The following is a 13,770-nucleotide window of genomic DNA, read 5'->3' as shown; positions in this document are numbered from 1 at the left end:
TTTATGCATATACCTATATGTAAATGACACTCTTACTTATGGTTAGAGAAGCATCTCTTTTCAGCTGGCAGTGACTTTTGAGTAGATTTAAAATTCATCAAAGTGCTACAAAGAAGTGACAATTGAGTGTTCAGTGCTAAATGAGACAAGCATCTCTATCTCACATTTTGAGATGCAGAGACCATTGTGGAAGAGGTGACAGAAAGATTGTAAGATGGGTAGGAGTGCTTTGGAACTCTGTTTTTCAGATACAAAGTGGTCAGTGTATTTATTCATGGCCTCACAGAAGCTGTTGTTACCTGCACAACACCTGTATAATACTTGGCCTGTCAACATGTTCTCATGTGTGATGGAAAAGGCCAAAATTATCATCAACAACAACAACAAAAGGACTTCAAAATTGAAGAGAGAATTTGGAAAGCTGGAAAACAGAGGGGCTTTGGTAGAGGTTAAGGGAGATAGAGACAAGAGAGAATGGTGGGATGAGATTACATAATTTTTAATAAAGTTTTTAAATAAAAAGTGATCTTTTCATTTTTATGCCATTTACAAACCTTGTCCCTATAGCACCAGTAGCACTGGTATGCTCAGATCCAACCAGGTAAAGTATGCCATCCTGATGATAGAGGTGTCTTTATTGACGCTGCTGTTTTTCTTGCTGTGGCAAATAAAATTTGGAATGCAGCATGTCAATGAGAATACATAGCATTCTTATCAGAGTAGTGCTCTGCTTTTGTTTCCATTACCTAATAGCTGTGTATTTTCCTCTAAGAATTGGGCTGGTGAATAGTCAGACCCTGATGGACAGGGCTTTTTGGATGGATGTCTTTTAGGACAAGTGGTCCTGAAAATGCTAAGAGGTCATGAGTCTGTTCATTATATAACTGTTTGTTTGTTTTTTGAGGTAGAGTCTCACTCTAGTCCAGGCTGACCTAAAATTCCCTATGTAGTTTCAAGTTGGCCCCAAACTCATAGCCATCCTTCTACCTCAGCCTCCCAAGTGCTGGGATTAATGGCCTGTGCCACCACACACACACCACAGTGGATGTTGCCATGGCCTGTTGCAGTTTGGCACCAGGTCTCAAGTCGTTTTCTTAAAGTGTGAATATGCTGATTGATATCTGTGAGTATATCACAGCTATTTATTCCATTTTTGGTTGATGTCACATAGATAAGTTTGGTTTATTTAAAGGGAGCACAATTGGAAGATGGGAGCAATCTGGGCTTAGTATCTTTGTGTATTGCCATGATTTATTTTCTCAGCTTGTTACAGCCTCCCTAACCATTCATATTTTAACATCATCATTTATTGACTTTTAAAAATAAAGTATATAACTTCATTTGTACAGAAGCAATTTTCTTTCTGTACTTATGTTTTTATCAGTTTTTACATTTAATTAAATCACATAATTGTAAGAACAAGTCAGACTGGCATAAATAAGCCTGACCAGCTTACAACTAATTGGTGGGAAAAAGCACAGACATACTGTATAACTGGCTTGTTCAGGGGTGCTTAATCAGTGTGCTTCCCAGTGGCCCTGTTTCACAGAAGGAATGGAGAATATTGATCTTATGAGTCAATTACATAGAAATGTGTTAAGAGAATTGCTAATGCAATGGAAAAAATAAGAGAAAAGGTCTATTTAGGTCAGGAGCCATAAGGTCTTGAATGCCAAGCTAACTATTTACCATCACTGATTAACAACCTTGACATCAACCTTGGATCACTGAGATCACAGTCATTAATAAGAAGGATCTATCAATAGTGCCCAGGAAGATAGGTTAGCAAGGACAGAAGGAGTAAGGCTGTGGCGAATGTAAAAGTACAATAGGGACAGAAATGGAAGATGGTTTCAATGCAACTCAATGTACTTTCCACACAAAAATGAACAATAGAAAAATTACCATCTGGAGATTACATGCAATTCTAGGACACAATTATATGCTTTCTGACTTTGTGGATTTCGTTTCTGTAATTATGCATACCATCCAGGTGGTCACAATGGCAGCTGTGTTCTGCTGGATTCAGCCAAATTGTACATTAGGTGTACACTTTTCTTCATTGATCCCAGATTTGCTCTGCATGTGCATGCATGCGTGCATGCATGCGTGTGTGTGTCTGTGTGTGTGAGAGAGAGCAATTTTGCATTTCTCAAGTCAGTATCCATTTTATAATATCAATGTATCTTGATGGCATGGGGAAGAATAATCACCCGCAGTTTTCTTAGTGGTTGAAAAACAACAGTGACCACAATCAACCAGATCTTCTATCCTCCACCAGATCACGAATCCCAAGACTAATTTCTTGCCACCTTTCCTTTGAACATCCTTTTAATGCCTTGCACAGTACTAGACATAGTAAGTACTTGACTTATTGTGAAATCCAGTTAGACTCATGGTCAGCTAGATACCTCACCACTGCTTGAATCTTCTGGAAAATGTGCCGTGTGTTGCTGCTTTGGCCATTATTTTCTCACCTTCTAGTTCCTTCTTTAATCTTGTTGGTGCTCCTGGTTCCTTATACCTTCCCAGGACAAATTTAGACAGAGCACTTTCATGTTTCAAGAGGTTTTTGGTGGGAGCAGTTTTTCAAGCATATGAACAAGGTAACACATGAAGACTTAGAAACTATCATATTCTGAGTTACAAGTCAATTTATAAAAACTTGTTAAGCTGACTCTAAGATCATAATTTAAAACAAAATTAATTCATTTGATAATATTTAAAATGTTAATGTCTGCTGTTGACTAGCTCTTATGATGCCAAAGAAATTTTTAAAGAGGGATATTTAATTTTTTCTTAATTTTTAAAATTCTTTTTGTTTATTTTTATTTATGTATTTGAGAGTGACAGACAGAGATAAGGGAGAGAGAGAGAGAAAGAGAGAGAGAATGGGTGTGCCAGGGCTTCCAGCCCCTGAAAATGAACTCCAGATGCATGCGCCCCCTTGTGCATCTGACTAACATGGGTCCTGGGGAATAGAGCCTTGAACCATGTCCTTAGGCTTCACAGGCAAGCACTTAACCACTAAGCCATCTCTCCAGCCCAGATTTTTTCTTAATTCTTATTTGTGCACATATAGACATTTTGAAAACAATTTTATTTGGTTTCTAATGCAGTTATTTTCATTTACTTGATGTGGAGAGTGGCTGGAGAACAGTCTTAAAAATATATGTCATCTTGATGTGAAACAAAGATTTAAACTCCTGATCCACTACAACAAAGACAAGAGTTACCGACTTTTCCTTTAACTAGCATGAAAACTTCTGGTTGAATGCATCAGGGAAACATCATGGTACTGAAGCTCTAGTGAATTTTATATAGAGGGATGCTTTTGTATAATGAAAGCATGGGCAGAAAGGGAGAGGATTCTGAGACTGGAAGATTATGGGGAAGAGCTAAAGGATCTGATATATAGCAAATAAAGATAATATTTACCCGTTACAACCAAATTTGGACGTTAATAAGGCTTAATAACTTTTATTAAATTAGTTTTGTATAAATGTATATTCATATTCAAATATCAGTTCAAAATATACTAACATCTAAATTTTGATGATTCACTATTATGAATTATGTAAGTGGTGTGCAATCATCAGAGATCAATTTTCTGAAAGGGAAAAACACCTCAGATTGTTGACCATATCAATCGCTACTGTAGGTAGATATCTATTACAGCTTTGTTGTCTTTAATTTCGGTGATTCTCTGAACTAAAACTTGTTGTAATACTCCCTTTCAAAATGGTCCCTTGGATGGTTCTGAGCAAGATAGTAATTTCAAGATGTGTTTCCTACATGACTCCGCTTTTGTAACTTTATCGATTTCAGCATTATCTGAACTCTTTCTTCCCTAGTTTTGGGATATCATATGAGCAGGGATTATTTTCCTATCTTTTGGAGAACAACATCGATGAACTATTTTCATCAGATGCACTGTAAATTGTTTTGTCCGCAGTGGATTTCCACCCAAAGAAGGCAGCTCTGATTACTGGTTATTAAGCCTTTTTTTTTTTTTTTTTTTTTTTTTTGCCTGACATACATCTGAATGGAAACGTGACAGATTTCCCTTTGGGTTTCAACAAAGTGTTTCCTCTAACTGCAATGAAACTAGTTGATTGAAATGTCATAATAGCAATGGTGGGGGGGGGGCTGCTGCTGCTTCCTGATACAACAGACAAGTGGGCAGTGTGAAATCAGGGCAACTTTTGGGTAAAGTTATAAGCTTCAAAACAAAAAATTAAATTTGCTATTAACCCAATCCTTGTGCTTTTTTGTAGTCATTGCAAAGGGGTATTAGTCTCATTTCTCATGATGCCTACAAGAAACACTTCAGAATAAGGCAGCACTTATATTGGGTGATGTTTGTGTGGGAGGAACTTACCTTCTTTGTCCTGTTTGGTAGCATTCTGTATCCCTTCAGGTGATATTTACTAGGACTGGTGTTCAGCCTACAAAGAGGTAAAAATGCATTAGCTACCATTTGTCTTGATAATATTCTCTCTATTCCTTGCTCATTCTCATATAAGACACAAAAGTATTCCAAAGAAGAGTTTGGTAGATCTCCTGAAATATCAAAGTGAATTGTTTTGATTATGATATGATGCAAGTGTTTTATTCACCAGTTCTGAAGCCATATGTGTTTATTTATATTAGTGAGGGTACTCTTAGAGTCTTGAATACCAAGAAAACTGGAACTGAAATATATGCTATTCAAATAAATACCCAAAGTTAGAGACAAGGGTAATTTCCACCATACCACTTATATAATTTTCAATAGTTTTGATTGTGACAAAATATACATATCACATTTATCATTTTAATCATTTAAGTATACAGTTTGTTAATAAGTATATGTAACCATCATCACTATAGATCTTCACAACCATTTTCTCTTCCAAACTGTAACCCTGGTAAATACAAACTCTCCATTATCCCACCCCTATAATCACAATTTTACATTCTATGACTTTGACTATTCTAGACACCTTATATAAGGATAATCGTACAGATTTGTGTTTTTGTTTTATTTGTCCTTTGTAAATATAAAGCATCTGGTTTCACTAAGTCATGTAGTTATAAGAATTTAGACCATAAAGAGATTAATAATGCCAGCCTACTTTCATGGAGAAGAGAGCAGATAACAGAAAGATAAGTTGTTCTGCTGACTTCTAGCTTATAGTGCATTTTACCTAGTTTAAGATAGTTAAATCAGTGCTTGAAAGCTGGCTTAATGGTTAAGGCATTTGTCTGCAAAGCCTAAGGACCTGGGTTCAATTTTCTGATGCCCACATGAAGCCAGATGCACAAGCTGGTACATGCATCTGGAGTTTGTTTGCAGTGTCTAGAGGCCCTGGCATGCGCATTCTCTCTCTCTATTTCCTTCTTTCTTTCTCTCTCATAAATAAATAAATAAAATATTTAACAAAAAACAGAAAAAAGATAGTTAAATCAGTACACATACCTGTATTCATATTAATGACATTTGGTCACAGAAAGTCTTTAACATCTCTCACCTTTCATCTCTCCACTGGTCTTATATTTAGCTACCTCTGAATTGGCATTAATTGGAGTGGTGATAATGATAGCTAATATTTGTCATCTGTTATTTGACAACTTTGATGCTAAGTGAAGTTGTGCATATACATATAGAATTTAGTCAGTAAGCTAGCTACTTCAATTGTTCCCATTTGTAGATGAAGAAATGAAAGCATAGAGATGAGCTGGCCTCCATTAGGTTGTAAAGTCAGTAAGCACTGGATCCAAGACACTCAATGACAAAATTAACCTCATCAATATTTACTTTCTAGTGTTTGTGGTACTTGGGTATTGAACCTGGGACTTTCTCATGCCAGGAAAACTTCTGAGCAATATTATTGGCACCTCAATCAATATTTAACAAATAAAAATCATTATGCTAAAAAGTGGTCCAGGAAGTACGTTAAAATTAAAGAAATACATGAAATTCCTACTCTTTACTTTTGCTTTATGCCCTTTTCATTCATAATGTATAAAATGATCAACCATTTAGCATATGTCAAGCACAATACCAAACCGGCTTAGTTAAATAATAAGGTTGAAGTATCATTCAAATGAATAAAATGCTTTAAAGGATTTTCTTTGATTATCACCTATATTTATGAATCTGTATTCTTACATATATATGTTAGACATTAAAGAAATCAATAGCTGATATGGTGGTATGCATGAGTAATCTCAGCAGGTACAATATGAAGGATCTTGAGTTTGAAGTTTGAGACCAGCTTGATCTACATATTGAGATTATGTTTCAAATAAAATAAAATAAAATAAAATAAAATAAAATGAAATAAAATAGGAGTTAATTACCTTTTGGAGTGAGGGATGATACAAAATTAACCTCCAATATGGGCCGAGTAATACTGTAATGATGCTCTCAGTCCATAAGAATGTAAGGTTTTTCACCTAAATCTACATTTATGTTAGCTAAGAAACACCTTTACCTTACATTGGTTGTATTTTGTATTTCAAGGGCCTGTCAATCACATTGTATAAGTTAGTGGAATACCTAGTCAGTCAACAAGGAATATAACCAAATAGTTTTTAGCCAGGATGTTGGCAGACAGGTTGTGAGTTAACTAGTGGCTGATGAGATCTCTGTGATAGTTAAGGAATAGCTTCTTTCTTAAATCTCCCATGTCATGGAAATCAGTGGTTAGAATTACATTAGTTCCTCTCTAAAAGCTGAACTCTATACACAATATACTTACCACAGAAGCACCCTTTCTAACACAGTGCTTGTTAATATAAGAAATTATCTTTACTAAAATGTTAATGTTAGTTTTATTATAGTTAGCTTGGTAATGTAGAAATTTGATCTGTGGATATGAAGGATTGAGTACAGTTATGTTCTTTTTTTTATTTTCAGGAAATTTCTCTTTTGTTGTTGTTGTGCTTTGTTTAGAGATAGGATCTCATGTCACAGGTTGGCCTTGAACTTGCTATGTATTTGAGGATTACCTTAAACTCCTGATCCTCCTCCCTCCACCACCCAAGTACTGAAATTACAGGTGTGTACCACCATACCTGGCTCTAGGACGCATCTTTCTATTTATGTTGCTTGATTACTCCTGTGGGGTAATCTTTTCCTATTTTGGTGTAATTCTTATTTTTTGTGTGTACACGTGAATAATAAAACAAAATGTCTATATATAATTATATCCCTATTGTGTATTATATAGAGGAGGACTAATGAGAAATATCTAAATCCACAGTTTATCGTAAGGAATGGGTACATACTTCAAATCTGGAGGAAAAGGGTTTTAGTTTCTAGTACTGGGTTTCCCTTACTTTATGCATTTGCTTAGTAATAAACCAGTTCAGGGCCAGAGAAAGACATGGTGCCCACCTAGGTCATCAAGAAATTAGTCTAATGACTGAACAGATCATCAGTGCACAAAACCTTTAAAACTTGCTTATTTTGACCTGTTACTCATGGTTTTGTTATCTGATTTGACTCATGTATCCCTCCGTTTCTTATTTCACAGTTACTTCTTATTTCACAATTATAGTTCACTCTTGTGTATGATTATATCCCCCTCTTAGTCATCATAACTTTTATATAATGTATATATTGTTTGTAATGTGTCACTTTCTTTTATATTATTACATTGTAAACATGCTGTGTTAAAATACGTTAAATTGGTTTAAGCAAGTTTCCTTTTTAGATGTCTTTAATTTAGCACAGATCATTCTAAATCCATGAAGAACCATATATTAAACACTCTTGAATAGCTTCCATGAAAAAAAACTTAATTTATGATGTTTAGTATTATACATTATACAGTTTCTTTATTTTTCACTCAGTTCATCATGCTGTGAGAATTCATGAATATTTAACTATTAAATGAAATGCAAAATTTTCATTATCATTTTATTGAAAACTTGACATCTTAAAATACCATACATACCATTAGTATTCTAATGCATTGTCACCTTATTGAAAATGCTGCTACAAAACAATACAGTCATTCAGAAAAAAAAAATTGTCCGCCCAAGGCTATTAACTATAGTTCTACACATACATTAGTGACAAATAAGTGAAGCAGCCAATGCTCACAAAAGATGTCACTAAAATGCTAGGAAACAACTGTAACCATAGAAACCTACTCACACTGCAATCTGAACATCTTTTGTCAGTGTGTGACTAGAAATGAGATGCTTAAAATCATTAGACTATCAAAAAATCTGAACATCTCTCCATTGAAATTTACATATTTAAATATTTTGAAACCTGCAAAAACTTCAACATGATACTTCTATAAAATATTGTTTCAGCTCCTAGCCCTCAACTATCAGTTTAGATATAACAACAAAAATTATACATGAAGACTTACAATTTTTCTCCTTCTTTCTTTAGGCTACATGCATTGTCTGAGGAGCCTAAACAAACACCCCAGAGAACAGAGGTTAGCTGCAAGGGCTGTCTACCTTCCTGCTCGAATCTTTACAATGGTGCCATTCTTCACCTTTTCTTTCTCTCTTGAACAATCACTGGCTTAAATTGCACCTGTTCTAGCAAGACAAGTTTGCAGGTTTCATAAGCCTTCATGACAGTAAGTACAAAATTGTCTTAGATAATGAGATATTTAAATAAAGGATTTGACAAACCAGTGTAGGAGAGCGTGAGTTTGGATGAATGGAGAACAGCTTCTGCAGCCGTGGATATGGTGCTGAGTTTTTTTTTTTTTTTTCCCTTGTCTTCATCTTCTCAGAAACTCCTGAAAGGTCTGGTTATTTAGCTGAATGTTCTGCGTTTAAGGGGCAGTGCAAGTCATTTCCTTGAAACATCCATTTGAAGCTAAAGGTTAAGAAACTCCTTGAACAGGTGGGATGATTGAGACTTTAATGTTGTTAAATTGCAGGGATTCAGATACTCCCTACTTCCTAAAGATGTCATCCTAAAAACATTTATGAAGCTCTCATAATATGACAGGCACCATCCTAGGCACATAGGGTACAATGGTAGACCAAGCAGTGCTTAGTGCTTATTGCCTAAGGACTTATGTCATCACACAAGACAGACAACAGGATGGAACATAAATATTCAACATAGTGTGGAGACAGGAGACAGATAACAGGACAGTATGTTTGTAGAGAGTCTACATAGCACGGAGACAGAGTGCAGACACATCAGATAGAGAGCATGTTACATAAAGATTCTACATAGTGTGGACAGGGTAGACAGACAACAGGGCCAGACATAAAGTGTATGTGTAGTGCAGAGACAGCAGACAGGCAATAGGATGACACACAGTGACTCTGCGTAATGTGGAAACCGCACACAACAGGGCACTACATAGAGCCTAGATAATGTGGTAGTTTTTAAGCACCACCACGTGCCAGTCACTCTTCTAGGCTTCTGGGCACCACAGAAGTATGGTTCCTCTTGGAGCTTTTGTTATAGAGGAATCCTAAAGAAGTATTTAGCAAATATATGCATAGAACTCGACCTTTGAGACTGTAACTTTGGAGAAGAGAGGGACAGCTCTGACTGCTTATATTGTTAGCATGACATTAATAAGGAAGTTATATGGAACAGTTCTAATGGGTTAGCAATGTGTCCAAAATATGGTGTCCATTTGCCTATGTGTTCCTTTTCATTTTAATTTCTTCTGACTTACAAATCTTCTTTTCTATAAAAAATGAAGCCTTAACCTTCATGACTTTCAATTGGCAAATAACTGTGATTTTTCTATTTCTATGGATCAACTTGATCAAGAATTAATATATTGATTTGGAAAAATATAATTATGGATATATACATACATATATATATATATATATATATATATATATATATATATATATATATATATTTGAATTGCACATATGTACCATCTTTGGAAGTATTTATTATGAGCTGGTCATCATCTGAACATATCATCCACATTCTCGTTTTAGTCTCAAAAAAATTACTGAGATGTACATTATGGCCAACATTTTTCAAGTGAGGAATACTGAGAAATAGAGCAGCATAATACCTTGCCATAAGATACATTGTTAGTTATTGTTATTGCTGGGACTTGAACATAAACTCATGAGACTTCAACATCTCTACCTCCTCCATTATCCGTCATGTGACCAAGAGAAAACTCCTCGGGGACAAAGTCTGTCCATTGTCACAATGCTCATGAGCAGAGTCTGCTTTCTTTGTGGATGGTTGCCTCCCACCTCCCACATTCCAAGTTTTCTCCAAACAGTTATAAAACCTACACAAGCCTCAATGTCCTTGATGCTCACCTGCAGCAGAGAATTCAGGGAGGGGTTTAGGGATCAGGCTAGAGAGGGAGTTTCTCAAAATTGTTTAATAGTGATCAGTACACAAATGTTTAGACTCTTAACATTGTATGGATGCATGGGAATATCTGACCCTTTTATTTTATTAGTGAATAAATAGAGATTATGATTGGTATGAATCACCTAAATTACTGTTCTAAGCAGTTATCTGCAGGGTCTGGTTTATATCCAGGAATTGCCTAACAAGCATGTCCTCCTAATTAAATGGGAGTGTGTGTGTGTGTGTGTGTGTGTGTGTGTGTGTGTGTGTGTGTGTGTGGTCATATGAATAGATAACCAGCATAGACATAGCATACATGCACTCTCTTGCATATATCAAGGGTTCCTTGTTTGTTATATTTGATTTCCAGCATAAATTTGACTTTGGGCAACTCTGTTTCTCATCTAATTTCTTTTGTAATTAAAGTGTCAAGTGCATTGGCAATCTTGACCCATTGGAGGCACCAGAGGAAAAGTTAGAGACATGATTTGTCATTCATAGGGACCTCCATCTGTCATTCCAAACCCTAGGTTGAGACCCTAGACTGTGCAGATTCACTTGACAGGATGATTTCATTAGTGTTTTATAGTCTATTTTATGTAAGTATGCATATACATATTCTGCATATATGTAGAATGTGAATCCAATAAGAAAGCCACACATCAATTCTCTTTATTTTTACAGTATCCACATGCTCTGAAGTAGCTACCTTTAGAGGTAATAGAGAAGACAGTGTTACTGCTACTGAGTGCTAAGAAGTTCTTCAATGAGTGAACAAACAAAAATGTAATGAAAATGCACAGGAACTTACTTTTTGCCCTTCTAGTGGGTTTGGATTCCATCCTTCAATCACCAGAGTGGTATCAAATCTAAGCTGTAAGTGTTTTTTGTCCACATTGCAACCTAATCTCCAGCTGTTTGCTTTTCTTCCAGCACCCTGCTGCCCAGCCGCCTCTACCTGAGGCAGGAAGCACTATTAGTCATTCTTCTCTTTATTGAAACTGATTCTTCTCAGTGTCTCAGCCCCCAGGGCCTGGGGAATCCTGCTTAGGCAGACCACCCAGGATTCCACAGGAAAGTGGTCAGCCTGAATGCAGGTGGTTGGTCTCCTGCTCGGGTTTCTCTTAAGACCATTAGCTTTTCCCTGATGGGCACTTAAGAGTATTAACTCCTTCATTTCCAAGCCTTCCTTCCAGACATTAGAGGTCTGTCAATATTCAAGGGAAATGACTGCTACTAGTGAAGAGTGCTGCTAAGCAGTGGGTCTGGCTCTAAGGAAAGGCAACACCCAGAAATAGCATAGTGAGGACCCTGCTGGGGCCACACACCTCATCAGGGACCTCTTCTATACATGAAAAAATACTTTCCCATAATAGACCTGAAGATCTATTTGTGTATTCAGCTTTTGGAAACCTCCTATGACACCACAAGGGCTTCCTTCCTCTATTTTCCAGTAACTTAAAATTTACCAGTATAACTTTACTTGAAGATTTTGACACCTGTAAAAATTTAAATGTCTTTAGGAGATTTGGCACATATGAGGCCTTATTAATTGAGTAAATCTTTGAGGAAGGGAGCTGCTCAGACTCGTCCTAAGGTTCCAGCTATAGGAGTGAACATCCAAGGAGATGCAATACAGGAAGGCAGAAAGGAAGAAGGAAGGGAGGCTGGATTTGCTGAAAGTACTTCCTGTTGTTAGTAAATGATTTTAACAGAGGGAGGAAGGCAAAAGAACAGGAAGGTAAGAGGTGTAGGAGAGGTGGTGTCAAAAACTAGTGAGACTTAAAACACACCCACCAAGGTTATAGGAATTTTGCAGAAGAGGGCATAGAGCCACAGGTTGGGACATTATAATCAGAGGCATTGCCTCCCCCCAGTAACTGCTGCTCCCACAACACATAACCCATAACCCCATGGGGAATACAACCTCACTGAGGAGGACCCCTTGTGGAATGGGGCCAGGGAGGAAAGAAAAGATGGTACCAACATGTTGTAGCCATACAAAGTATATTCTAAATAAAATAAAAATAAATTAGTGAGAGCCTGACAAAGCATAAGGCGAATGCTTGAAAGGGGAACATTGGAGAAAAGGAGATAATGTCGTATAGCAGACAGTGAATGGGACAAGCTTGCTTTGGGCTCATTCAAATTCTGGTTAAAAGTACAGATAGAAAAATATATTTTTTTTCTGAAGATCACTCAGTTTCATTGAGGTCTTCCTCTCGTTTTTGCCAGTAACACCTTCGATGATGCACACAAAGCATAGGAATAATAAATATATGTTGAATTCAACTAAGATTTAAATGGTACTAAGCAATTGTTCCTAAGTTTCTGCAGATGACCACCCAGACAGACAGGTCTAGGAATTCCTGATGTATATTGAATGGAAGAAAAGTTCTTTTTGTTGGGTTTTCTACCTCTCTGGTATCAGTCTCTCCCCTAGGCAGACCATGGCCATAAGCTTCATTTTTGAGGTATGAACTTCATATCCCAGAGTCTCACTTATGGTCCTGTCTCTTCTGGCTTCCTATAGCCTCTAATACTTTCCCTCTATTGCAAGAAGTTAGACAATTCTTCCTCAGAACATAAAATATCTCCTCTGTATATTCTTGATTTTGGCTATAAATTAAACATCATTTCCCGAAAGAAGACCCAACACGACTCATCTTCATCATTTGTAAAGGTAAAGAAATGGCAGTACATTTTACCGCCAGGGGAGGGCGCAATTTTTCTCATAAAAAATAAAGGAGACTTTTCAACCTTCTCATTATGGCCTTGAACAAAAGTCCAATCTCAGTTAACAAAATCCATCTACTTTAAATAGAGCCAGAGGCAATTTTATAACTTCTATATTGAAATATTTGATGGCAAATGAATATACAACAAATTTAAAGTACTCCTCTAAGTATGGCATAACTCAAGCTTCTATCCTTGAATGCTTGTTTGTCAGAATGCTTGATAGAAATTTTAGTTGGGAGACATTTAGAGACTATACAATACAAGATAAGCAAATAGATTCTAGAATAACTCTAATTTCTTTTCCCATGTCAGATATACCTAACCATCATACTATTTGATTTTCCAGTAAGAGACTCTCAACTGATCAGAGTTGGTAAGCAAGATACAGATAATTTGCCACCTATCCACGTCTAATATGATGATAAATGGAGGGAGAGAAAGAGAGAAATGGAGAATAAAATAGAGAGGAAGGAAAGAAGGAAGGAAGGGAAGGAGAGGAAAGGGCCTTGCCTTGCCAAGAGCAGATAGCTATTAATTACAAGAGTCAGACCTACTTGGAATGCCACAGACTCACAAGCTGAAAGTGATAGTGATTGGATTGTGTTTCTGAATGTTCATAAATGACTAAATGCCAAAGGCTTCAACTCTAGACTTTGCTTTCACTTTCTAAAGGGAGGAAAAAAGCAGGTCAAGTGTGTGGGATCCTACTTAGCAAA

At 36.5% G+C, this 13,770-nt stretch overlaps 1 long non-coding RNA gene across 1 annotated transcript in view; it reads left to right on the top strand.

Moving 5' to 3' along the window:
- The window catches only part of LOC123462265, a 174,516-nt gene that overhangs the window by 114,110 nt on the left and 46,636 nt on the right, over window positions 1–13,770 (top strand). The window contains exons 3-4 of the long non-coding RNA XR_006638177.1: window positions 8,396–8,591; window positions 11,000–11,191. This is a non-coding gene — a long non-coding RNA (uncharacterized LOC123462265). The remainder of the gene's footprint in view (window positions 1–8,395; window positions 8,592–10,999; window positions 11,192–13,770) is intronic.

Source organism: Jaculus jaculus, chromosome 7 (assembly GCF_020740685.1).
Source record: "Jaculus jaculus isolate mJacJac1 chromosome 7, mJacJac1.mat.Y.cur, whole genome shotgun sequence".
NCBI classification, from domain to species: Eukaryota; Metazoa; Chordata; class Mammalia; order Rodentia; family Dipodidae; genus Jaculus; species Jaculus jaculus.
This window is presented reverse-complemented; position numbering and strand designations above follow the sequence as displayed.